Consider the following 27,900-nt stretch of genomic DNA (forward strand, 5'->3'; position numbering starts at 1 on the left):
CATCGGCCACGCGGCACGAAGACGCCATCTTGGGCGTGGCACACGACGAAAAGCGGGAAGCCGCCATTTTGGGACCTCCGCGACGGTCGGCCGCCATCTTGTCGACACCACGTTGCGACGCCATGTTGAATTTGCCACCGGAGGAGTCGGCGGCTGGAGGGAGCAGGCCAAGGAGTCGCAGTCGTCACCTAACAACTGTCAAGGAATTCTCCATCGGGGGCGACTGGAGTGCGTTCGCCTGCAGATTTCTGGCAGCGGTACGCTCAGCGAGGTGGACGGACGCCGAGGCACTAGAAGTTCTTCCGACTCTGCTCGATGATGAGTCCGTTCGTTTTTTTCGCTCTATAAAAGCCGCGAAGAAGAAGACTCTGAGAGGTGTGTTCGACGAAATGGCAGACGCGTACGAGCCGCCGGATGATGCCCATCACCGGTTTGTGCAACGACAACGCGCACCCGAGGAGTCACCGGTGGCGTATAGGGGCGCGGTGTTGGAGCTAGCTATGGCCGCTTACCCGGAGACGGAGCCTGACCTGCTGGAACCTCTCATCCTGGGGAAAATGTTGGAGTTGTCCCGGGATCTCGGCATTCCTATGCCGATGTGTGGTCATGAGAAGCTCACATCCCGGGCCGCGGCGAAATGTCTGGATGCCCAGTTTAACCTTCGCCGCTGGAAACAAGTTACGGCGTGGACAGGTGGGCCTATCGTCGAGGGGGGTGCCGTAGGGTGGGACCCTAAAAAGGCCGTGTACGTGCCAGATGGGAGCAGCCAGCAGGAGCTGTCAGCTGCCTCCGCTCCGTGGCCGGCCCGGGGTGGGCCGGGGCCGCGGGCTGCGCTGCCGATACGGCCGCGTCGGGACGGGGTGCCCGCTGCGCGCCGCAACAACATCGAGTGCTTCCGCTGCGGGCGTCGGTGCCATTATGCCAGGGACTGCTGGGCCCGCGTTCCGGGTCCGCCCCAGCAGGAGGCCTCGACAACGGACGCTCCCAAGAAAGATTCTACAGCACAGGCAAGTCGGTGCGCACCAGACACCCGGCAAGGCTTGACACCTCACTCATCGCCGTTGTCATGCGAGGCGGATGTTGTTAATAACGGGAGGCCATTATCTGCGCCTTGTCGCTCGGTAACGCATTGGCGCAAGTTGGCTCGGCGGGTTGTCGCGGCCGCTACCGGTTCGTCCACTGTACCCAGGTCGATCCAAGGGGTGGACGTACGTATTTTGGTGGATTCCGGTGCGTCCGCGACCATCATTTCGGATGTAATATTCCATCTTTTGAACATCCCACCAGGGGCCGTGAGGCCGGCTTACGCTTCCTGCGTCGCTGCGAACGGGGGTAGCATGGGCATTGTGGGCCAGGTGGACGCTAACATATCTATCGGGGGAGTGTCGGCCTCGGGAATTGTGTTAATTTCGAGGTCCCTTGCGGTTCCTTGTTTGTTGGGTACCGATTTTCTGGCCAAAATGCCCAATCTAATTCGAATTAATGAAAACTGCATTGAATTACCGGGGGGCCGTAAAATTGCATTTTTACCGTCCGCCTGGGGGCGACCTGCTCCTGTCGCCCAGGTGCAGGCGTTGTCAGAAATTTCTGTTGATATTCCACCTGTCACACAGATGCTCATTCCCTTACGATATCGGAAGCCGATGCCTGGTCGGCAGGGAGCTTTTGGGGTTTTGTTGTCGCCGTCCGCCGCTATTACGGGCGGATCGGCGCTGGTGGGGGCGCAAACTATTGTCCGGCCAGATCAGCGGCCGTTTTTGCAGGTGCTTAACGCGAGTACCGAAAGCGTGTGTGTGCCGGCTGGTACCGTTGTGGCACATGCCACTACGGCGTTTACGGCTCAGGGTGATCTGTCCAGCGGGGGGCTGGTTGGGGGTGTTTCACACGATGGAGCGGTGGATGATCGCTGGATCGCTGAATTGTGTGGGGAGAATTCGGCCCTTTCCGGCGAACAACGTTGTGCGATTCGTAAATTATTATCGTGTTATTCGGATGTGTTTAGCTCCGATGATTTGGACTTGGGACGCACCTCGCTGCTTTATCATATCGACACAGGGGACACTGCCCCTATTCAGTTAAACTCGCGTCGGATGAGTCCGGCTGAGCGAGAGCATGTTCGAGGGGCAGTGGACGACATGTTGGCTGCGGACATAATATCTCCGTCTAACAGCCCATGGGGCGCGCCTGTTGTGTTGGTTAAAAAGAAGGATGGCAAATTGCGATTTTGTGTAGATTTTCGTAAGTTGAATAAAGTGTCGGTAGCAGATGCGTACCCCCTGCCGCGTATGGACGATTCTCTCGACGCCTTGTCGGGGGCGAAGTTCTTTTCAACGCTAGATCTCTCTTCGGGCTTCTGGCAGCTCCCCCTTGACGAGCCCTCGCGAGAAAAGACTGCTTTCCGTACGCCGCAGGGGTTATTCCAATTTAACTGTCTTCCGATGGGGTTGAATGCGGCCCCTGCCACTTTTCAGAGGTTGATGGAGTTGGTATTAACGGGGTTGCAGTGGGAGACATGTCTGATATATTTAGACGATATTATTGTCTTCAGCCGCACATTTGATGAGCATTTACTGCGGTTGGAGGCTGTATTCACCAGGATGCGTTCTGCTAATTTGAAATTCAAGCCAAAAAAATGTCACCTACTGCAACACTCCGTTCGATACTTGGGGCACATTGTTAGTGCGGACGGGGTGGCCACAGATCCGGAGAAAACAGCGTGTGTCCGTGACTGGCCAACCCCGGCCACGGTGGGTGATGTGCGTCGGTTTTTGGGGTTCGCCTCTTATTATCGGAGGTTTGTTCCAAATTTTGCTACGATCGCGAGGCCTTTGCATCTCCTTACGGGGAAAGGACACAAATTTGCTTGGGGACCGCCGGAGGAGGCGGCGTTTCGAAGCCTGCGCGATCTATTGGCTACGGCACCGACGTTGGATTATCCGGATTTTGAACATCCCTTCATTCTGGATACGGATGCGAGTGACACTGGCATTGGGGCGGTGTTGTCTCAGTCAAAAGGTGGGGTTGAACGCGTGGTGGCGTATGGTAGTCGGGTTTTGTCTCCCGCGGAAACCCGCTACTGCGTCACTCGCAGGGAACTTTTGGCCATTGTTTTTTTTCTCTGCCAATTTCGACCGTATCTGTACGGTCGGTCGTTTATTGTCCGCACGGACCATGCGGCCTTGCAGTATGCTCTTAAGATGGACCAACCATCTGGCCAATTGGCAAGGTGGCTGGACACGCTGCAAGAATTTTCCTTCCAAATTCACCATCAGAAGGGTGTGCGTCACGCTAATGCGGACGCGCTTTCCAGGTTGCCGCAGCGGTCCCCTTGCGCGTGTGCGTCGGGGACGCATAGGTGTGGACCGATTCAGCACCCCCCTCAGCCTGTCGCGCTGGCAGTTGAAGTGCCTGAAGCTCCGCTTGAGCCGGGACCGGTTGATGGGGGACCGGCTGATGGGATTTTGCGTCTCCTGAGGTCTGTGTGGATTCGGGAGCAAATGTTGGACGATTCCTTGGTAACGTTACGTAAGCGACCGGGGAAGGCGAGTGGGGGACTCGGTGCGGGGGGTGTGCCGGAAACCGCTCTCCGAGATGGGTTGCTGATGTGGAGGGAAGGGATACAGGAACGCTGGCGTCTTGTTGTACCGGCATCACTGCGGTACGAATTGATTAGGACTCTGCATTGTGACACACTTTTACATCTGGGGGTGCAGAAGACCCTATTGACGCTGCAGCGAGATTACTATTGGCACGGCATGACGACAGATGTCGTCGGTCACGTTCGCGCGTGTCCCGATTGTGCCCGCCGGAAGCCACCTAAACATCCATATGTGCCGCCGATACAATCTATTCAGGTATCTCGAGTTAATGAATTGGTGGCGTTAGATATTTTAGGACCCTTTCCGCCATCCGCTAGGGGAAATAAGTATTTGCTAGTAGGCGTGGAGTACCTCTCCCGCTGGCCGATGGCGTGGCCCTTGCCCGACCAGTCAGCGGCGTCCATTACAGACGCCTTTCTATTTGGGTACGTTATGGACAAGGGGGCGCCGGAGAGGCTTCTCACGGATCAAGGCCGAAATTTCTCTTCGAAATTGCTTGGGGAAGTGTGTGCGGCTCTCGAAACTAAGAAGATACGGACATCCCCCTACCACCCACAAACGGATGGTATGGTGGAACGGTTAAATCGGACCCTGTCCGCCATGCTGTGTCACACGGTCAGTGAAAAACAATCAGATTGGGATTTGCATATCCCTGGGGTGCTTTCGGCGTATCGAATGACGCCGCACGCGGTTACTGGATATTCGCCGTTCTTTCTTATGTACGGGCGTGAAAACGTGCCGCTAATCAATGAGCAGTTGGGAACCGGAGCGAAGGGACCTGCTAAACCTCTTCCTGATTATATTCAGGACAATGTTCGCCGTGTCACTGAGGCGAGGGAAGGAGCCCGCATGGCTATGGCCAAAGCCCAGGCCCGGAACGAGCGGTGTGCTCGACGTTCAAAGGGGGAGTGCCCCTGGAAAACGGGGGACCTGGCCTGGCTTCATTGCCCACAGGTGCGGCCAGGTACCTCTCCTAAATTACATAAACCATGGCAAGGGCCGGTCCGCCTCATCGAGGTTCCCAACCCACAGTCGGCGCGTGTTCGGGTTGGATCGCGGCGTTGGTTCGTACACACATCTCGGTTGAAGCCATACGTTGCCCCGCGACCTGATGCGTCATCTCCTGAGGTTGCCTTGCCGGGGTCTGTTGCTGCCGACTCGCCCTTGCCTGTGCCTGCTGACCTTGCAAGAGCGCCTGTCGTACCCCTTACAGACAAGCCGGCCGTGACGCCGCAGGAGGGAGGATGCTCCGCTCGCGGGGTGCCGACCGGGGCTGCGGAATCTCCGGGACCTGCAGCCCTTCCTACCCCGCTACGGACGCGATTACGGGACGCCTCTGAACGGGACCGGGACGGTGGCAGGCCTCCAATGGCGACGGATGAACTTGATCCTGTCGCCCTTAAAACCCTGCCACGTTCCCGCTCGGCGGGTGGGCCGCCGACCGTCCGGGACGGCCCGGCGACCCGCACTCGCTCGAAATCCCTCACATTTCGTTAACTTTTGTGTTGTGTTCTTGTTATATTGTTGTTGTATGCTTCGTGTCCTTTAACGTATTGGTCTTTTACACTCGCATTACTTGTTAAGTTGTTGTTCAGCCGAGGTCGGCTGGATTTTCTCTACGGGGGAGGGTGGTGTAATGCGGGCGTAAACGACCTTCCGGATGTGACGTCATGAGGGGAGGAGTTACGTCACGTGGGGGAGAGGGGTCAGGTCTATAGGGAGAGAAACCGGAAGGGGAAGGGGGTGATTGGAGACTAGGAACGAGTGAGGCCACGTAGGGCGGGAGTGGGAGAGTGGCGCGATCGCCACATACACGGGGAACGAGGTTCGGCACCGTCGGCCAACGGTGACCGACCCCGGAGCAGCAGGAGCAGCGAGGAGGCTGCGGGTGGCAGCGGGGGTCTGCACACGGAGTTAGCAGCGAGGGTCTGCACACGGAGTTAGCAGCGGGTCTGCAAGGAGAGGAAGGAGGCTACAATAGTGACAGCAGCCTGGGGCTGGAAGCAGAGGGTCTCTAAGGGAGTGCCGTGAGGGAAAAGACAAGAACCCAAATAAAGGACACGGAGTCAGAGAGAAGCGTCCGAGTCTTTTATTACATAAGTATGGGTCTCTATGGTCTTTGTGGGTCTATATGAGTATGGGTCTCTATGTGTCTCTGTGGGTCTCTGTGGGTCTATATGAGTATGGGTCTCTAAGGGTCTATATGAGTATGAGTCTCTATGGGTCTCTGAGTATGGGTCTCTATGGTCTATATGGGTCGCTATGGTCTCTATGAGTATGGGTCTATATGTGATTCTGTGGGTCTCTGTGGGTCTATATGGGTCTCTATGGTCTCTATGGTCTCTATGGCTCTATAGACTCTATGGTCTCCATGCGCCGATGATCCCGGCCACTTGGGTGGGGTGGTGTGGTGTCTTAACCCCGGTGTGTGTGTATGTGACAATTCGTTTCTAGATTAAGTTGTTGTTGATGTTGTTTTTGATGTTGTCATTGTTGATGTTTTTGTTATTGTTGTGGATGTTGGTATTATTGTTGCTGTTGTTGATGTTGTTGATGATGTTGTTGCTGTTGATGATGTTGTTGCTGTTGTTGCTGTTCTTGATGTTGTTGATGTTGTCATGTCCCCAGCAATCCTGGCTCTCTTCGAGCCTCACCTCACCGAGCGCCAGAAGCTTGAGCTCACCACGATGGACGAGATCTGGTACTTTACTCTGGACAACGGCGAGGAGGAAACGTTGCGAGGCGGCATCAGGAACCACGGCTACGATGACCAAGAGCACAATTACATTCCTGTGAGGCTCACTGAGACACACAGCGATGCAGAGACACCAATAGAGACCCATAAATACCCAAAGAGACACCCATAGAGACACACAGACACCCATAGAGACCCACAGAGACTCTCATAGAGACCCACAACTACATTTCTGTGAGGCTCACAGAGACGCACAGCGATGCAGAGACATCAATAGAGACCCATAGAGACCCACAGAGACATATATAGAGACACACAGAGATGCAGAGACACACATAGATGCAGATACACCCATAGAGACCCATAGAAACTCACAACCTGTGAGGCTCACGGAGACACAGAGACACCCATAGAGACCCACAGAGACCTCACAGAGACCCCCATAGAGAGCAACAACTACATTTCTGTAAGACACACGGAGATGCAGAGACACCCATAGAGACACAGAGACACCAGAGGTGGGCCATCAGGGCCAGCAAGGCCTTCTCTGCTGGCCTAGAGATTGTCAGAATCAGAAGATTATGTTTTTATGATTGAATATATTTGCATTAATGCTATACGTATTTTACAAAGTTCGTTCCCATCAGTCTATTAACGTCATTTCATTGCTACTTTCTCCCTCAGTTGCGCTGCTTCCAGTGCATCTAATAATTTCAAATCAAATTTTCCTGTGCTGTCTCTGCCTCTCCGAGTGAAAAATCTACCCTGAGGCCTTCAGAATGTTGAGTAAATTCCCTCTGCTGTTGAAGAAAATCTGGACGATGTTGTTTATTATTATATTCTTTAACTAATCAGATTTTGAGTTTGCCATGTTGGGCATATTCTTTGACACGCCGGAGCCTTCTCGCTGGCCTAGCCGCCTACATTAGCATTTTTCGTGTGGCGTGATCGGAGGGCCAGTTAGCTAACTGAAGTAAAACTAGCTAGCACGTAACGTAATATTTATTTAAACTTTCTTTAGTGACGTTGAGAGTTTTAGATGTAGTGCTTTAGATTTTTAGTTTTTTTCTGTGGGGAAGCCTGTTGAATCCTGATTGTGTTATTTGTGTTTTACGGAATTTTTGCTTGCTTGGTGGTCGTATGAGTAAATGTTGCTGGTTGTGAGTTTGTTCTTGTTTCTTTGGTAATGACATTGATTTGGGCTATGTGATGTCTATTTGTGATGCAGCATCCTGTCAGTCTGTGTAATAGTGGTACATCCTTGATGGTTTCAGTCGCCATGGATTCATGTCTCTGCAATTAGTGTATTGTAACTCTCATAGGTGTTGAGCCTCGTGTTAAATCACTTTATTATACTCGATAAATGTTACTGTCACTGTGAATATGGGGTGGTTACATCGAATTTAATTGTGGGAGGATAGTTTAATTTAGCAGTTTAATTGTGGGAGGATAGCACTGAAGGCCTAGGTGTAAAATACACGGCCTGCCACTGAGAGATACCCATAGAGACCCACAACTAAATCCCAGTGAAACTCACAGAGATGTAGAGGCACCTATAGAAACCCATAGAAACACCCATATAGACCCATATAGACCCATAGAGACTCACAGAGACATGCAGACACACAGACTCACACATACACACGCAACTACATCCATGTGAGGCTCACGGAGACACACAGATACACAGACAACCATAGAGACCCACAACTACATCCCTGTGACACACACAGATACACAGAGGCACCCATAGAGACCCATAGAGACCCAGAGAGACACCCATAGAGATCCACAGCTTCATTTCTATGAGACTCGGAGAGATACAAAGACATCCATAGAGACCCACAGAGACACCCATAGACACCCATCGAGACCCACAACTAAATCGCTATGAGGCTCGCGGAGACACAGACACACCTATAGCGACTCACAGAGACCCACAGAGACACCCATAGAGACCCACAGAGACCTAGACCCATAGATATCCAAGGAGACACCGATACAGACCCAGAGAGATCAGCAGAGACACCCATAGAGACCCATATAGACACCCACAGAGACACACAGAGATCCTAGACCCACAGAGACCCACAGAGATCCACGGGACCCCCCACCCTGACCAACTTCACCCTGACCCCCACCCTGACGACCTTCCCGTGACCTCTCCATGTCCCTCCCGATCCTGACTACCTCCCCCCCGCCTGGTGACCCCCTGCAGGTCAAGCACGAGCACTTCAACTACCGATTTGAGCTGGGCAGGAAGATCGGGCAGGGCGGGCAGGGCGTGGTCGTGCAGTGTCTGGACCACAAGACGCAGACTCTGGTGGCGCTCAAGATCCTCGCCTCTCCCACCCAGTGAGTGGTACCCTGGAGCAGCCGTGCAGTCAACAAACCAACAACAAAAACAAACAACAATACAGAGAGTATGAAGCTGCTCCTGGCTGTGAAGTTACAGCAGCAGCGGCAGCAGCAACAAACCAGGGCTGAACGTCTTTGCGTGCAGCTTTGCCGTGACTCTCCGTCACTCAACCATACACCCACCCACCCGCACGCACTTCCGCCCGCCCACCCACCCACCCACGACTACCTCTCCCCACCACCAAATCCACCGACCCACCACCACCCCACCCACCCTCCTCCACTACCACTACCACCACCATCTCCTTTCCCCACCACCACCCACTTCCCACCAATCGGGTTTATTTTCCAACACACAACCGGATAAGTGCTGAAATTGTCTCTCTCTGTCTCTTTTTGTCTTCATTTATATTTCTCTCTCTGCGTCTGTCTCTCTGTGTCTCTCTGTCTCTATAGCTGTGTATCTGTCTGTTTCTCTCGGTCTACCTCTCACGCGATCACAGCTTCACGGACGAAGCGCACCAGATGATGGAGCTGCGGATGTCCATGGAGCTCCAGACGGTCCGTAGTGACGTGGACTACAACGTAGCCAACGTCATGGATATTTTTCACTTCCGGGGACACAAATGCATCGTAATGGAGGTGTTGAAGTACGGGCACCACAAGCACCACCACCGCCACCCACCAATCACTCACTCACTCACTCACCCACCCACCCACTTATTCACCCACCCACCCACCTAAACACTCACTCACCCACCCACTCACCCACCGACCCACCCACTCATCCACCAACCCACACACTCACCCACTCACTCACTCACCCACTAATCTATCCACCCACCCACCCATTCACTCAGTAACCTACCCACCCACTCATCTGCCCACCCACTCATCCACCTACTCATCCACACATTCATCCACCCATTCAACCACCCACTCACTCACCCACCCACATACTTATTCACTCATCCAAACACCCACTCACCCACCCACTGACTCACCCACCCACTCATTCACCCACCCACTCACCACTACCATAATCACACACCTACTCACTCACCCACCCACCCACCCACTCGCCCACCCACCCTCCCACTCGCCCACCCACTCGCTCACCCACCACCCAATCACTCAGCCACTCACTCACCCACCCACTCACTCACCCACCCACCCACTCACCCACCCACTCACTCACTTACTCACCCACCCACCCACTCAGTCACTCACCCACCTACTCACTCACTCACCCACCTACTCACTCACCCACCCACCCACCCACTCACTGAATGACTCACCCACCCACTCACCCACTCATTCACCCACCCACCCACCCACCACTACCATAATCACACACCCACTCACTCGCCCACCCACCCACCCATTAAGCCACCCACCCACCCATTAAGCCACCCACACACCCACTCACCCACCCACTCACCCACCCACTCACTCACCCACTCATTCACTCACCCATCCTCCCACTCACCCACCCATCCTCCCAATCACCCACCCATCCTCCCACTCACCTACCCGTCCTACCACTCACCCACCCATCCTCCCACTCACCCACCCATCCTCCCACTCACCCACCCACTCGCCCACCCACCCTCCCACTCACCCACCCACCCTCCCACTCACCCACCCACCCACCCTCCCACTCACCCACCCACTCGCCTGCCCTATTGCCCGCCCACTTGGCCGCCCACTCGCCCATCCGCCCGCCCGCCCACCCGCCCACCCGCCCACCCGCCCGCCCGCCCACCCGGCCGCCCGCCCACCCACCCGCCCACCCGCCCACCCGCCCGCCTACCCGCACGCCCACCCGCTCAACCACTCATTCACCCACTCGTTCACCCACTCACTCACCCACCCACTCACTGACTCACTCACCCACCCACCCACCCACTCACTCACCCACTCAACCACTCATCCACTCACCCACCCACTCACTCACTCACTGACTCACCCACCCACCCACCACTACCATAATCACACACCCACTCATCTACACACCCACTTACCCACCCACTCACCCACCCATCCACTTATGCACTCACCCACCCACTCACTCACCCACCCACCCACCCACTCACGCACTCAACCACCCGCCTCACTCATCCAATCACCCACCAACTCCTTCACTCATTCACCCACCCATCATTATCACCACCACCACACACCTACTCACTCACTCACCCACCCAGTCATCCACCCACCCACCGACTCACCCACTCACCCACCCACTAATCCAGGATCTCACTCACTCACCCACCCACACATCCACTCATCCACCCGCTCACTCATTCACTCACCCACCCACCCACCCACTCACTCACCCACTCACTCACTCACTCACCCACCCACTTACTCATGCACTCACCCATTTATTCACCCACCCACTCACCGACTCATCCACCCACTCACTCATCCACCCACTCACTCATTCACCTACTCATTCACCCACCCAATACTACAACCACCACACAACCACTCAGTCACCCACCACCACCACCTACTCACTCACTCATACACCCACTCACTCACCCACCCACCCACCACTACTACCACCACACATCCACTCACTCACCCACCACCCACCCACTCACTCATCCACCACCACCCACTCACTCAACCACCCACTCACTCATCCAACCACCCACCAACTCCTTCACCCATCACTATCACCACCACCACACACCCACTCACTCACTCACCCACCCTGTCATCCACCCACCCACCGACTCACCCACTCACCCATCCATGTATCCACCCACCCACTAATCCAGGATTTCACTCACTCACCCACCCACACATCCACTCATCCACCCTCTCACTCATTCACTCACCCACCCAACCACTCACCCACTCACTCACTCACTCACTCACCCACCCAATCACTTACTCATGCACTCACCCATTTATTCACTCACCCACCACCACCACCTACTCACTCATCCACTCACTCACCCACCCATCCACCACTACCACTACCACCACCACACATCCACTCACTCACCCACCACCCACCGACTCACTCACTCACCCACCCACCCGCCCACTCGCCCACCCGCCCTCCCACTCGCCCTCCCACTCGCCCACCCGCCCTCCCACTCGCCCTCCCACTCGCCCTCCCACCCACCCTCCCACTCGCCCACCCACTCGCATACCCACTCGGCCGCCCACCCACCCGCTCACCCACTCGCTCACCCACCCACCCAATCACTCAGCCACTCACTCACCCACCCACTCACCCACCCACTCACTCACCCACCCACCCACCCACTCACTCACTCACTCACCCACCCACTCACTCACCCACCCACTCACCCACCCACTCACTCACCCACTCACTCACCCACCCACTTACTCACCCACCCACCCACTCACCCACTCACTCACTCACCCACCTACTCACTCACTCACTCACCCACCTACTCACTCACCCACCTACCCACCCACTCACTGACTCACTCACCCACCCACCCACCCACCACTACCATAATCACACACCCACTCACTCACCCACCCACCCACCCATTAAGCCACCCACCCATTAAGCCACCCACCCACACACCCACTCACCCACCCACTCACTCACCCACTCATTCACTCACCCATCCTCCCACTCACCCACCCATCCTCCCACTCACCCACCCATCCTCCCACTCACCCACCCACCCTCCCACTCACCCACCCACCCTCCCACTCACCCACCCACCCTCCCTCTCACCCACCCACCCTCCCACTCACCCACCCACTCGCCTGTCCTATTGCCCGCCCACTTGGCCGCCCACTCGCCCATCCGCCCACCCGCCCGCCCACCCGCCCGCCCGCCCGCCCGCCCGCCCACCCGCCCGCCTACCCGCACGCCCACCCGCTCAACCACTCATTCACCCGCTCGTTCACCCACTCACTCACCCACCCACTCACTCACCCACCCACTCACCCACTCACTCTCCCACTCACCCACTCATCCACTCACCCACCCACTCACTCACTCACTGACTCACCCACCCACCCACCACTACCATAATCACACACCCACTCATCTACACACCCACTTACCCACCCACTCACCCACCCATCCACTTATGCACTCACCCACCCACTCGCTCACCCACCCACCCACTCACTCACTCAACTACCCGCCTCACTCATCCAATCACCCACCAACTCCTTCACTCATTCACCCACCCATCACTATCACCACCACCACACCCACTCACTCACTCACCCACCCAGTCATCCACCCACCCACCGACTCACCCACTCACCCACCCACTAATCCAGGATCTCACTCACTCACCCACCCACACATCCACTCATCCACCCGCTCACTCATTCACTCACCCACCCACCCACCCACTCACTCACCCACTCACTCACCCACCCACCCACCCACTCACTTACTCATGCACTCACCCATTTATTCACCCACCCACTCACCGACTCATCCACCCACTCACTCATCCACCCACTCACTCATTCACCTACTCATTCACCCACCCAATACTACAACCACCACACAACCACTCAGTCACCCACCACCACCACCTACTCACTCACTCATACACCCACTCACTCACCCACCCACCCACCACTACTACCACCACACATCCACTCACTCACCCACCACCCACTCACTCACTCAACCACCCACTCACTCATCCAACCACCCACCAACTCCTTCACTCATTCACCCACCCATCACTATCACCACCACCACACACCCACTCACTCACTCACCCACCCTGTCATCCAACCACCCACCGACTCACCCACTCACCCATCCACTTATCCACCCACCCACTAATCCAGGATTTCACTCACTCACCCACCCACACATCCACTCATCCACCCTCTCACTCATTCACTCACCCACCCAACCACTCACCCACTCACTCACTCACTCACCCACCCAATCACTTACTCATGCACTCACCCATTTATTCACTCACCCACTCACTCACTCACCGACCCACCACCACAACCCACCCACCACCATCACCATCCACAGACCCTCAGACCCATAGACACCTACAGAGACCCTTAGAGATTCACAGAGACCCACAGACACACCCACATAGACCAACAGAGACCCACAGAGACAACCACACACAGACCCACAGAGACCCACAGAGACACCCACCGAGACCCACAGAGACCCACAGAGAACCACAGAGACACTCAGACCCACAGAGACCCACAGAGACCCACAAAGACACCACACAGACACCCGCAGAGACCCACATAGACACCCACACAGAGACCCACAGAGAACCACACAGAGACCCACAGAGACACCCACAGAGACACCTACAAAGACCGACAGAGACCCACAGAGACACCCATACCTACAGAGACCCACAGAAACACCCACAGAGACCCACAGAGACACCCATTGAGACCCACAGAGACACCCACAGAGACACCCACACAGAGACCCACAGAGACCCACAGAGACACCCACATAGACCCACAGAGACACCCAGACCCACAGAGACCCACAGAGACACCCACAGAGACCCACAAAGACACCACACAGACACCCGCAGAGACCCACATAGACACCCACACAGAGACCCACAGAGAACCACACAGAGACCCACAGAGACACCCACAGAGACACCTACAAAGACCCACAGAGACCCACAGAGACACCCATACCTACAGAGACCCACAGAAACACCCACAGAGACCCACAGAGACACCCATTGAGACCCACAGAGACACCCACAGAGACACCCACACAGAGACCCACAGAGACCCACAGAGACACCCACATAGACCCACAGAGACACCCAGACCCACAGAGACCCACAGAGACACCCACAGAGACCCACAGAGAAACCCACAGAGAACCACACAGACACCCACAGAGACCCACACAGAGACCTACAGAGACCCACAGAGACACCCACACAGAAATCCACCGAGACCCTGACGTCGCCTCACGTCGCTGCCGCTATCTCCCCATCGCAGGAAGAGCCTCCATCAGGTGCTCATAGATATGGGGCAGTAGCGCATCGACGAGGACGATTTGAGGTCGTACGCCAGGGGCATCGTCCGCTTCCTCGCCTACACCAAGTTGCGGGGCATCGTCCATGGGGACATCAAGCCGGTGAGTGGAGGGCATGCTGGGGGGACGCTGGGGAGACGCTGGGGGAACGCTGGGGGCACGATGGGGGCACACTGGGGGCACAGACACTCACTACAACGCACCCCCACGCAGCCATCCACCCATCCATCCACTCACCCACCCATCCACCCACCCACTCATCCATCCACTCACCCATCCACCCACCCATCCATTCAGCCATCCACCCACCCACCAATCCACCACCACCCATCCACTCACCCACCCATTCACCCATTCATCTATGCACCCATCCATCCACCCATCTACCCATCCACCCACCAATCCACTCACCCATTCACCCAACCACCCACTCACCCATCCACCCATTCACTCAACCACCCATTCACCCACCCACCTTGACCCCGCTGAGTAGTGTTAATCCTCTCTCTCTCTCTACTGCTCACTCACCATCCAGGGCAATGTTCTCTTGAAGAACAACTCAAGCAGTGTGGTCAGAGTCACTGACTTCGGCTTCAGCTTCTTTGTAGACCAACAACGTGAGTGGTGACCCCCCCACACACCTGCGTGTGTGTCTGGGTGGGTGGGTGTGTGTGTGGGTGTGTGGTGTTGAATGGCAACGCTGTGAATTGGTCTACCCTCCAGTGCCATGGGGGAGGGCCAATTTAGATTGCCCTTTCCCTTCATGGCGGTTGTAACCACCACACCGGCCAAATGGGGCTCTGGACGGGTGCGAGAGGCTGGTCACCTTCAATTAACTACCACCATACTATGATTTAAAAAAATAATTAAGCTTGTGCCATAGGCCCCGGGGGGACAGACGTCTTTGACGTCTCCTAACCAAACCCCATTTCGTGGAGCCAGGATACTGAATACTTATCCTCGGGGTTCCTCCAGAACAACAAAAAGCCACTACGGATGGCCATGTGGAATGTACGAATGCTCACTCCCTCTGTCGGGAACTGGACTGGTGGAGGAGGCACGTGAATGACACTACTGGGCAGTTGGAGGCAGTCGCCCTCCAACCACAACGGAGGGGGGAGGAGCGACGCTCACAACAACGAGCAGAGCGCCAGGTGGCTAAAGGCGCAGCAAGTTGGCACAGTCGGGGGCACAGGTGGTGCATCAGCCAGTCGTCTCAGTCAGTCGACCTGTGGCATCTGGCTCTGCCCGTGACCTCCTGTCAGCGGGCGTTTGACACTTCACGTGGCCTCAACGTACACATAGCCTGGCACAAGCATCGTGGTAACATCACCGCCACTCAGTGGCGAATGGCAGTTGTTGTTGTTTGTCCATGTGTGTGGGAGTCATACCCATCCACTCACCGACGAATCCACCCACCCATCCATCCACCCACCCACCCAACCATCCACCCATTCTGCTGCTGTCGTTATCGTCCGCACAGCATCGCTCATTGGAGGCACCCTCCCCTACATGGCCCCTGAGGTGGTTCTGGGCTACCCGGCCACCTGTGCTGCGGACATGTGGTCCCTGGGCTGCACCGTCGCCAAGCTGGCCATCAGAAAGGAGCTCTTCATCTCCGACATGGACAAGGACCACGTGGCCTGCTGCATCGAGGTAACCGGGGTGTCTTGGGGAGGCCCAAGCCGACTTGGCCCCGGCCAGCCAGGCAGCCACCTCCCCATCCACCCACTCACCCACCCACCCAATCAACCACCCAGCCACCCACCTAACTAGCCACCCAAACACCTACCCTCCCACCCAGCCATCCACCCACCCACCGAGATATCCACCCATCCACCCACTCACCCACCTATCCACCCACTCACCCACCCACCTGCCCATCTAGTCAACCATCCACCCATTCACACTCACCCACCCACCCAAATAGTCATCCATCGACCCACTCACCCACCCATCCACTCATCCACCCACCCACCTTGTCACCCATCTCCCCACTCACCCACCCATCCACCCACTCACCCACCACCCATCCATCTAGTCACCTATCTACCCACTCACCTACCGATCCATCCACCCACTCACCCACCCGCCTAGTCACCCATCCACCAACTCATCCACTCACCCACCCATCCACCCACTCACCCACCCAGCCACTCACCCACCCACCTATCTAGCCACCCAGCCACCCACCCAGCCACCCAGCCACCCACCACCCACTCATCCACCCATCTAGTCACACCTCCACCCACTCACTCACCCATCCATCCACTCACCCACCCACACATCTAACCACCCAGCCACCCATCCATCCACTCACCTACCCACCTAGTCACCCATCCACTCACTCACCCACCCATCTATCCACTTACCAGCCTTGCAGCTGTAACAATAAACGTAGTTTAGTTTAAGTATGGGTCTCTCTGAGTATGGGTCTCTATGAGTATGGGTCTCTGTGGGTCCCTCTTTGGGTCTGAGTCTCTGGGTCTTTAGGAGTATGGGTCTGTGAGCAGTCTCTGTGGGTCTCTGAGTCTCTATGGATCTCTTTATGGGTCTCTATGTGTCTGTAGAACGTGATAATGATGATATCAGCCACTTGGTTAAGTTGCTGTCATTTCTGATGGACAGGTCGCTTCTGAAAAAGTGGGTGCCTTACCTGGTGTCTCTGTGTTTCTCTGTGTCTGTGTTTCTCTGCCTTGAAATGGTTGAGCAGATCCTGGGCATGCCTCCCAAACGAATGGTGCAGAAAGCTCCCAACAGGGCGTCCTACTTTGGTGAGCTTAAGAGTGGTGGTCATGTGGTGGTGATGATGATGGTGGTGGTTTTGATGGTCCGTCTCTCTGTCTCTCTCCTGCAGACCCTTTCGGAAGGCCTCACTGGCCTTCCAGGACGCGTCTCCCTGGAAGTGTTCCTCTGGACCACGTGCTGCAGGGATGTGGGACGCAGCTTGTGAGCTTCGTGAAATGCTGCCTGCAGTAAGAACAAACTTACACACACTAAACACATACATCACACACAGACGACACACCACACACACCATACACACCACACACACCACACACAAACACACCACGCACACAACAACAACCGCCATTCTACACTAAGTGGCGGTGACGTCACCACGACGCTTGTGCCAGGCCATGTGCACCCCGAGGCCACCACACACACCACACCCACCCACCATACCCACCACCACACACACACACACACCATACACCACCCACACCCACGACACTCACCACACTCACCCCACCACACCCACCCCACCCCACCCACACCACACACCCACCCCACCTCCCCACACCAACCACCCCACTCACACCATACACAGATGACACACACCACACACACACCACCCACACCCACCCATCCACCCCACACACACCCACACACCTACCCAACCACCCCACACAAAAAACCTCCAGTATAGCCTTAATAGACTGTAGGGGCAAGTGCTGTTTGCAAGCACCTACGAAGGCCGGCACTCTGGCACACGAGTGGGTGGGTGGCCAGCAACCACGCCCGGCCGCCTTTGTCTCCCTAGTGGCGATGTTGCCTACACAGCAGGGTACTCAATTGAGGCTGAGTCGACCTAGGGGAGGAGGCCCATGTACCGGATCAGATAATTGCCATCACTGGCCATGTTGGTGGCCGTGAGTGGGAATAGAAACTCGGATCTCTGCCTGGTCCGTGGTAGCGCAGCGTAGCGCTAACCACTGCACCACCGCTTCTCCCTCCCCTCTCCGTGCCCCCCCCCACCACCCCCCCCCTCTTCCCCTCCACCCTCACTCCCACCCCAGATGGGATCCGGAACTGCGGATGACTCCGGATCAGGCGCTGGCTCACGGCTGGCTCCAGAGCAAGGACACCGCCACCACCCCCAGCTGGGACACCCCCAGCACGGACACCCCCACCAGGGCCACTGCCACCCCCACCAGGGCCAATGCCACCCTCACCAGGGCCACTGCCACCCCCACCAGAGCCAAAGCAACACCCACCAGGGCCAATGCCACTCCCACCAGGGCCAATGCCACTCCCACCAGGGCCAATGCCACCCCCACCAGGGCCAATGCCACCCCCACCAGGGCCAATGCCACCCCCACCAGGGCCACCCCCACCAGGGCCAATGCCACCCCCACCAGAGCCACTGCCACCCCCACCAGGGCCAATGCCACTCCCACCAGGGCCAATGCCACCCCCACCAGGGCCAATGCCACTCCCACCAGGGCCAACGTCACCCCCACCAGGGCCACTGCAACTCCGACCAGGGCCGCTGCCACCCCAACCAGGGCCACCACCACCAAGGCCACCACCAGCTGGGCCACCGCCACGACCACCAGGGCCACTGCAACTCCAACCAGGGCCACCCCCACCAGGGCCACCACCACCAGTGCCACCCCCACCACCACCACCAGTGCCACCCCCACTACCACTACCGCCACCATCAGCTAGGCCACTCCCAGGTGGGCAACCACCACCACCACCAATGCCACCCGCACCAGGGCCAATGCCACTCCCACCAGGGCCAACGTCACCCCCACCAGGGCCACTGCAACTCCGACCAGGGCCACTGCCACCCCCACCAGGGCCACCACCACCAAGGCCACCACCAGCTGGGCCACCGCCACGACCACCAGGGCCACTGCAACTCCGACCAGGGCCACTGCCACCTCCACCAGGGCCATCACCACCAAGGCCACCACCACCAGTGCCACCCCCACTACCACTACCGCCACCATCAGCTGGGCCACTCCCAGGTGGGCAACCACCACCACTACCAATGCCACCACCACGACCGCCACCACCAGCTGGGCCACCACCACCAGTGCCACCACCACCAGTGCCACCACCACCAGTGCCACCCCCACCAGTGCCACCACCACTACCGCCACCACCACCACCCCCACCACCACCACCACCACCCCCACCACCAACACCCCCACCACCACCACCCCCACCACCACCACCCCCACCACCGCCACCACCACCACCACCATCGCCACCACCACCACCACCACCACCTCCACCACCACCCCCACCACCACCCCCACCACCACCACCACCACCACCCCCACCACCACCCCCACCAGTGCTATCCCCACCCCCACCACCGCCACCGCCACCACCACCCCCACCACCGCCACCCCCACCACCACCACCACCGCCATCACCGCCACCACCACCGCCACCCCCACCACCACCACCGCCACCCCCACCACCACCCCCACCACCACCACCGCCACCACCACTACCACCCCCACCACCACCACTGCCACCCCCACCTCCACCACCGCCACCACCACCATCGCCTTCACCACCACCACCACCAGTGCTATCCCCACCCCCACCACCACCACCAGTGCCACCACCACCACCAGTGCCACCCCCACCAGTGTCACCACCACCAATGCCACCCCTACCACCACCACCAGTGCCACCCCCACCACCACCACAACCAGCTGGGCCACTCCCAGTTTGGCAACCGCTACCACCACCAGGGCCACTGCCACCACCATCAAGGCCACTACCGCTAGGGCCACCAGCGCCAGGTCCACCGCCACCACCACCAGGGCCACCACCACCATCAGGGCCACCACCACTACTAGGGCCACCACCGCCACAAGGGCCACCAGCGCCAGGGCCACCAGTGCCAAGGCCACTGCCACCACCACCAAGGCCACCGCCGGCAGGGCCACCACCGCCGGGGCCACCACCACCACTACCAAGGCCATCCCCCGGCAGGGACACCACCGCCAGGGCCACCGCCGACAGGGCCACCGCCACCGCTGGCAGTGCTACCACCACCGCCAGGGCCACCGCCAACACCACAAGCTGGGCTACCCCCATCTCGGACAGCGTCAAGGACACCGCCCACAGGCTTAACTTCATCATTAACAAGCCCACCGCCACCACTGCTGGCACTGTGCAGGCCTCCGGAGCTGCCGGGCCACGGTGAGACTCAGTGCAGGGCTGAGATGTTAACTCCTTCGCCTGGTACGCAGGAGGTCGTGGGTTCATTCCCAACCCCTGATGATGCCTGCCGCTGTTGTATATTTGGAGTCTGCATCTCTTTCTGTCTCTCCCTGTGGTGGTCACTGCGTGGACTTTTTCTCCGAGTCCTCCAGTTTTTCTTTCCAAATTTAGAATCAACATTCAGAGTATTTGGCTGCTGCTATAAATGTCTACGTGATGATCATGATATCAGCCACTTGGTTGAGCTGCTATTATTTGTGATGGCCAGGTCACTTCTGAAAAAGATGAGAGGTAGCTCAGTGGGCCTTACCTGGTATCGGACTCCAGGAGTACAGGTGTCTTGTGAGTCTATGTGGGTGTCTGTGAGTCTCTGTGGGTTTATGTGAGTCTCTGTGAGTTTATGCGAGTCTCTGTGGGTCTATGTGAGTCTCTGTGGGGTCTGCGTCTGTGGGTCTCTGCGAGTCTCTGCGAATCTCGGTAAGTCTTTGTAGGTATCTATGAATCTGTAGAAACATACGTTTAGAGTATTTAGAGTATTTGGCTGTAATGATGATATCAGCCACTTGGTTAAGTTACCATTTGTGATAGCCAAGTCGCTTCTGAAAGAGATCTACAAAGTAGCTCAGTTGGGCCTTACACCTGGTAAAATATAGTTTTGTTTGAGTCTGTGGGTCTCTGAGTATGGGTCTCTGTGGGTCTTTGAGTATGGGTCTCTGTGGGTCTCTGAGTATGGGTCTCTGTGGGTCTTTATGAGTATGGTTCTCTGTGGGTATCTATGAGTATTGGTCTCTGTGGGTCTCTATGAGTATGGGTCTCTTTGGGTCTCTGAGTATGGGTCTCCGTGGGTCTCTATGAGTATGGGTCTCTGTGGGTCTCTGAGTATGGGTCTCTGTGGGTCTTTATGAGTATGGTTCTCTGTGGGTATCTATGAGTATTGGTCTCTGTGGGTCTCTGAGTATGGGTTTTTGTGGATCTCTGAGTATGAGTCTCTTTGAGTCTCTGAGTATGGGTTTCTGTATGAGTTTTTGCGAGTTGCTGTGGGTCCCTATGGTTCTATATGAGTCTCTGGATCTCTATGGGTCTCTGTGTGGGCCATCTGAAAGAGAGATACACAGTTGCTCAGTGGGAGCCTTACAGCTTGTCACAATAAACGTAGTTTACTTTTAGTATAGGTCTCTGTGGGTCTCTATCGGTGTCTCTGGGTATGAGTCTCTATGAGTATGGGTATCAGTGGATCTGTATGGGTCTCAAGGAGTATGGATCTCTGTGGTTCTCTATGAGTATGGGTCTCTGTGGATCTGTATGGGTCTCAATGAGTATAGGTTCTGTGGGTCTGTATGGGTTTCTACAACTCTGTAGAAACGCGTGTTTAGTCTATTTGGCTGCTGCTATGAATGACCACACAATGATGATGATATCGGCCACTTGGTTGAGCTGCTATCACTTGTGATGGCCAGGGTCGCATCTGATCTACGAGCTACACAACAGCATAGTAGGAGCCTTACAGCTGATAAAATAAAGTCGTACTTTTAATCCGTTAGTTCACCCATGGGAGGATCTGTTGGTGGTGGTGTTGAAGACCGACTGTGACCTCTGGTGGTAGTAGCGAGATGCTGAAGTGGTGGTGCTATGGTGCTGCTGTCTCCACAGAGTTGAGCCGGAGGAGAAGCCCCTAGCATCGTCGTCATCATCATCTTCATCAACATTCTCAACATCGTCGCTCATCAACACCTCTGGAGAGAAGATGGAAGATGATGAGGACAAGGATAAGGACAAAGATGGGAATGAGAAGGACAAAGATGGGAATGAGGAGGACAAAGATGGGAATAAGGACAACGATGGGAATGAGGACAGAGATAAGAATAATAAGACGGGGTGGAGGATACGACAGAGGTGGAGAAGACAGGGAATGAGGAGGAAGAGAAGACGGAGGAGGAAGAGAAGACGGAGGAGGAGAAGACGGAAGAGGAGGAAGAGAAGAAAGTGCAGCAGCTGCAGGAGCAGCGGCAGCAAGTGAAGAAGCGCGGGGGCCTGGCGAGGGTGGGCAGGGCGCTCCGCTCACTCCAGTCGCTCCTCCACCGCGTGGTGCTGTGTGGTGGCCGGTCCACGGCAGAGTAACGTGGTGGTGTTAGTGGAGTTGGTGCGAACCACCACCACCACCATTGCACGCACCACCCACCCAGCCACACTCACCACACACACACTCCCGTGGGGACCAGCTGTGGCAGAAGACTGAAGAGTGGACACCAGACATGGAACACACAGCCACTCTCACTGCACTCACCACACGCTCACCCCACACTCAGCCCAGTAGCCTACCCAGGATCCCCCCTTTACCCCAGACTCTAATCCATGTTGGTTTTCATCCGGTGGCAGTCCTCAAAGGAGGAGGACGAGTGGGTGACCACGCCACACGGTTTCCAGGACATGGGGAATGGGGCAAGGGAGGCCTGGTGCAGGCACTGGGGCGAGAAGCCTGCCTCGGCCTACCACGTGGTGTGTGTGTTATAAATAGTAATATTTAATAATTTAGAGCGTTGTACGTGATGTCGACGTTTTGTATATTGTTATTATTGTAAATATATTGTAATCGTAAGGAGTATTGTTATGATAAGATATTTGTTATAAGAGTCTTGTTATTATATATAAAGTCACTAGGACATGAAATATCGTTTCAGACGTGTTTTGGGGTTGGTGCCTTCGATTGTCAGTGCCGTGTGGGTGAGTTCATAATGGCCATGTCACCCACCGACTCATTCACTCACCCACACATTCACTGAATAATCCACTCAGTCATTCATTCGCTCATCCACCCATTCACTCACCCACCCACTCATTCACTCATCCACCAATTCACTCATTCACTCACATACCATCTCATTCACTCATCCACCCCATCACTCACCTACCCACACATTTACTCAATCATCCACTCACCCACCCACTCATTCACGCTGCAACCCACTCATTCACTCACCTGCCAACTCGTTCACCCACCCACACACTCGTTCACTCAACCACCTAATCATTCACTCACCCATTCACTCACCCACACACTCATTCAGTCAATCCTAAACCCACCGACCCACCCACCCACACCCCACCAACTCACTCTATCATCCACGTAATCAGGACACACCAACTCACACTTCCAACCACCCACCAACTCACTCTACCACCCACCCACTAATTCACTCACCCACCCATAAATTCACTCAATCACACCCACTCATTCACTCAAGCACCCACTCAACCACATTCTCAATCACTCACCCACTCATTCACCAATTCACTCATCCAACGACACATCCACTAAGCTGCCCACTAATCCACCCATTCAATCATTCACCCACACATTCACTCAATCATTCATTCACCCACTCATCTACCCACCCACTCAATCGTCCACTCACCCACTCACACATTCACTCAATCACTCACCCCTCATTCACTCACCCCCCACACATTCACTCAATCAATCACCCACTCATCCACCCATTCGCTCACCCACCCAAGCATTCACTCAAACATACATTCACTCTATTATTCACTCACCCAACCACTCATTCCCTCACTCATCCATCCATTAACTCACCTAATAATTCACTCACCCAACGACACATCCACTAAGCCACCCACTCATCCACCCATTCAATCATCCATCCACGCACCCACCCACTCATCTACTCATTCACTCACCCACCCACTCATCTACCTATTCACTCACCCACCCACTCAATCGTCCACTCACCCACTCACCCGCTCATTCACTCATGCACCAACACACTCACCCAATTATTAATTCACCTAACCAGTCATTGCCTCACTCATCCATCCATTAATTCACCCAATCATTCACTCACCCACTCATTCATGATCCAACCCACACACTCACCCACACACTCATTTACTCACCCACCCACTCATTCAATTACTCCTAAACCCACCGACTCACCCACACATTCATTAACTCAACACCAACTCACTCTACCACCCATACAGTCACCCACCCACCAAAACACTCTTCCAACCACCTACCTACCTACCAACTAACTCCACCACCCACCCACTCAGTCACTCATCCACCAATTCACTCATCCACCCAGTCATTCAATCATTCACTCACCCGCCCACTCACCGAACCATCCTCTCATTCACTCACCCACCCACCCATACATTTACTCAATCATTCACTCACCCACCCACTCATTCACTAATTCAATCACCCACCCACACATCCACTCAGCCACCCGCACATTCATTCACCCTCCCATTCACTCAATCATTCACTCACCCAGACAGCGCTAACCGCTGCACCACCACTCCCCACCAACACACACCCAGTGTGCTAACTGCTATGCCACCGCTCCTCACACACACAAAGTGGACGGCCACTCTGGAGTCCCCCCTCCCTCTAGCTCGACTCAGCCTTAAAAAAGTTAAACCAGTATCCGGTGCGGTGGGTGTGTAGAGCATCAGCACTTGGGGAGACGAAGGCGGCCGGGCAAGAGGGCGGCAGAGGTGCTGGTGTATACCCAAACCACAACTCATTGCAGGCACTTGTACCAGCAGCCTACACGGGGGAGATTTGCCTTTGTCTCAGTGCGTCGTGAGGTGGTCCAATCTGCAACAACATCAACACCAAACTTCATCAACATCACTATGAGACCTCCTTTACCAGTGGCAAAATATAGTGATAGGTTTTTACCCTTTCAACTGGTACAAAAACTGACACCTTTATACAAGGCATCATGTGTGCAATAACCACAACACAAGCAGTCAAAATGCAAATAAAAATAAACAACTCTGATAATGATATGCACTTTCCTTTAAGTTGATTGGTCCACACCCGAGACAGCTTTTCTTAGAGTCTAGTCTCCATTGGTGTTGGACCAGATGACGCCAAAAGGCTCTAAAAACCTATCACTATCATCAACATCATCAACATGATCATCATCACCACCACACACTCAACCATTCACCCACCAACTCATTCAGAACTCACTCTACCACCCACCCACTCACCCACGTACCAACTCACACTACCACTCAATCACTCACCAACCCACCACCTCACTCTACCACCCACCCACTCACACCCACCCACCAACTCACTCTACCACCTTCCCACACACACCCACCCACCAACTCACTCTACCACCGACCCATCAACTCACTCGACCACCCACCCACCCTCCCACTCACAACCCCCACCAACTCACTCTACCACACTCCTACTCACACCCACCCACCAACTCACTCTACCACCCTCCCACTCACACCCACCCACCAACTCACTCTACCACCCTCCCACTCACACCCACCAACTCACTCTACTACCCACCCACCCACTCACACTCACCCACCCACTCTACCACCAACCCTAACCCACCAACTCGCTCTACCACCCACCAAATCACTCTACCACCACCAACTTACCCACCTACCAACCAAATCACACTACCACACAATCACTCACCAATCCACAAACTCGCTCTACCACCCACTGACTCACTTACCCACCAACTCACTTTACCACCGACTCATCCACTCACCAATCCACCAACTCACTGTACCACCCAGCCACCCACTTACCCACCGACCAACTCACTCTGCCACCCACCCACTTACTCTACCACCCACCAATGCACTCTACCATCCAGCCAATCAACCACCCACCACCTGACCCTCCCACCCACTTACACACTCACCAACTCATTCTGCCACCCACCCACTCACTCGACCACCCACCACCTCACTTTACCATCCACCAATTCACTCTAACACCCAGTGCGCTAACCGCTGTGCCACCGCTCCTCACACAGTGGACGGCCAATCCGGAGTCCCCCCTCCCTCTAGGTCGACTCAGCCTTAAAAAATAAAATGAGTATCCGGTGCGGTGGGTGAGTAGAGCATCAGCACTTGGGGAGACAACGGCGGACCGGCATGAGGGCGACAGAGGTGCTGGTGTACACCCAAACCACGACTCATTGCAGGAACTTGCCCCAGCAGCCTACACGGGGGAGCTCTGCCTTTGTCTCAGTGCGTCGTGAGGTGGTCCAATCTGCAACAACGTCAACAACAAATATCATCATCATCATCAAAATCATCAACATGATCATTATCATCACCAACATCATTATCACCACCAACATTATCATCATCAACATCATCATCATCACTCTCTCAACCATTCACCCACTCATTCAACCACTCACTCTACCACCCACCAACTCACTCTACCACCCATCCACCAACTCACTCTACCACCCACGCACTCACACCCACCTACAGTGAGGGAAAAAAGTATTTGATCCCCTGCTGATTTTGTACGTTTGCCCACTGACAAATAAATGATCAGTCTATAATTTTAAAGGTAGGCTTATTTGAACAGTGAGAGACAGAATAACAACAACAAAATCCAGAAAAACGCATGTCAAAAATATTATAAATTTATTTGCATTTTAATGAGGGAAATAAGTATTTGACCCCTCTGCAAAACATGACTTAGTACTTGGTGGCAAAATCCTTGTTGGCAATCACAGAGGTCAGACGTTTCTTGTAGTTGGCCACCAGGTTTCCACACATCTCAGGAGGGATTTTGTCCCACTCCTCTTTGCAGATCTTCTCCAAGTCATTAAGGTTTCGAGACTGACGTTTGGCAACTCAAACCTTCAGCTCCCTCCACAGATTTTCTATGGGATTAAGTTCTGGAGACTGGCTAGGCCACTCCAGGACCTTAATGTGCTTCTTCTTGAGCCACTCCTTTGTTGCCTTGGCCGTGTGTTTGCGTCATTGTAATGCTGGAATACCCATCCACGACCCATTTTCAATGCCCTGGCTGAGGTAAGGAGGTTCTCACCCAAGATTTGACGGTACATGGCCCCGTCCATCGTCCCTTTGATGCGGTGAAGTTGTCCTGTCCGCTTAGCAGAAAAACACCCCCAAAGCATGTTTCCACCTCCATGTTTGACGGTGGGGATGGTGTTCTTGGGGTCATAGGCAGCATTCGTCCTCCTCCAAACACGGCGAGTTAAGTTGATGCCAAAGAGCTCCATTTTGGTCTCATTTGACCACAACACTGTCACCCAGTTGTCCTCTGAATCATTCAGATGTTCATTGGCAAACTTCAGACGGGCATGTATGTGCTTTCTTGAGCAGGGTGACCTTGCGGGCGCTGCAGGATTTCAGTCCTTCACGGCGTAGTGTGTTACCAACTGTTTTCTTGGTGACTATGGTCCCAGCTGCCTTGA

The 27,900-nt window shown here is 55.4% G+C and overlaps 1 pseudogene; it reads left to right on the plus strand.

Moving 5' to 3' along the window:
- The first annotated feature begins 596 nt into the window (after positions 1–596).
- LOC144938422 (dual specificity tyrosine-phosphorylation-regulated kinase 4-like) lies at positions 597–27,900 on the plus strand (annotated as a pseudogene).

Source organism: Lampetra fluviatilis, chromosome 22 (assembly GCF_964198595.1).
Source record: "Lampetra fluviatilis chromosome 22, kcLamFluv1.1, whole genome shotgun sequence".
NCBI lineage: Eukaryota > Metazoa > Chordata > Hyperoartia > Petromyzontiformes > Petromyzontidae > Lampetra > Lampetra fluviatilis.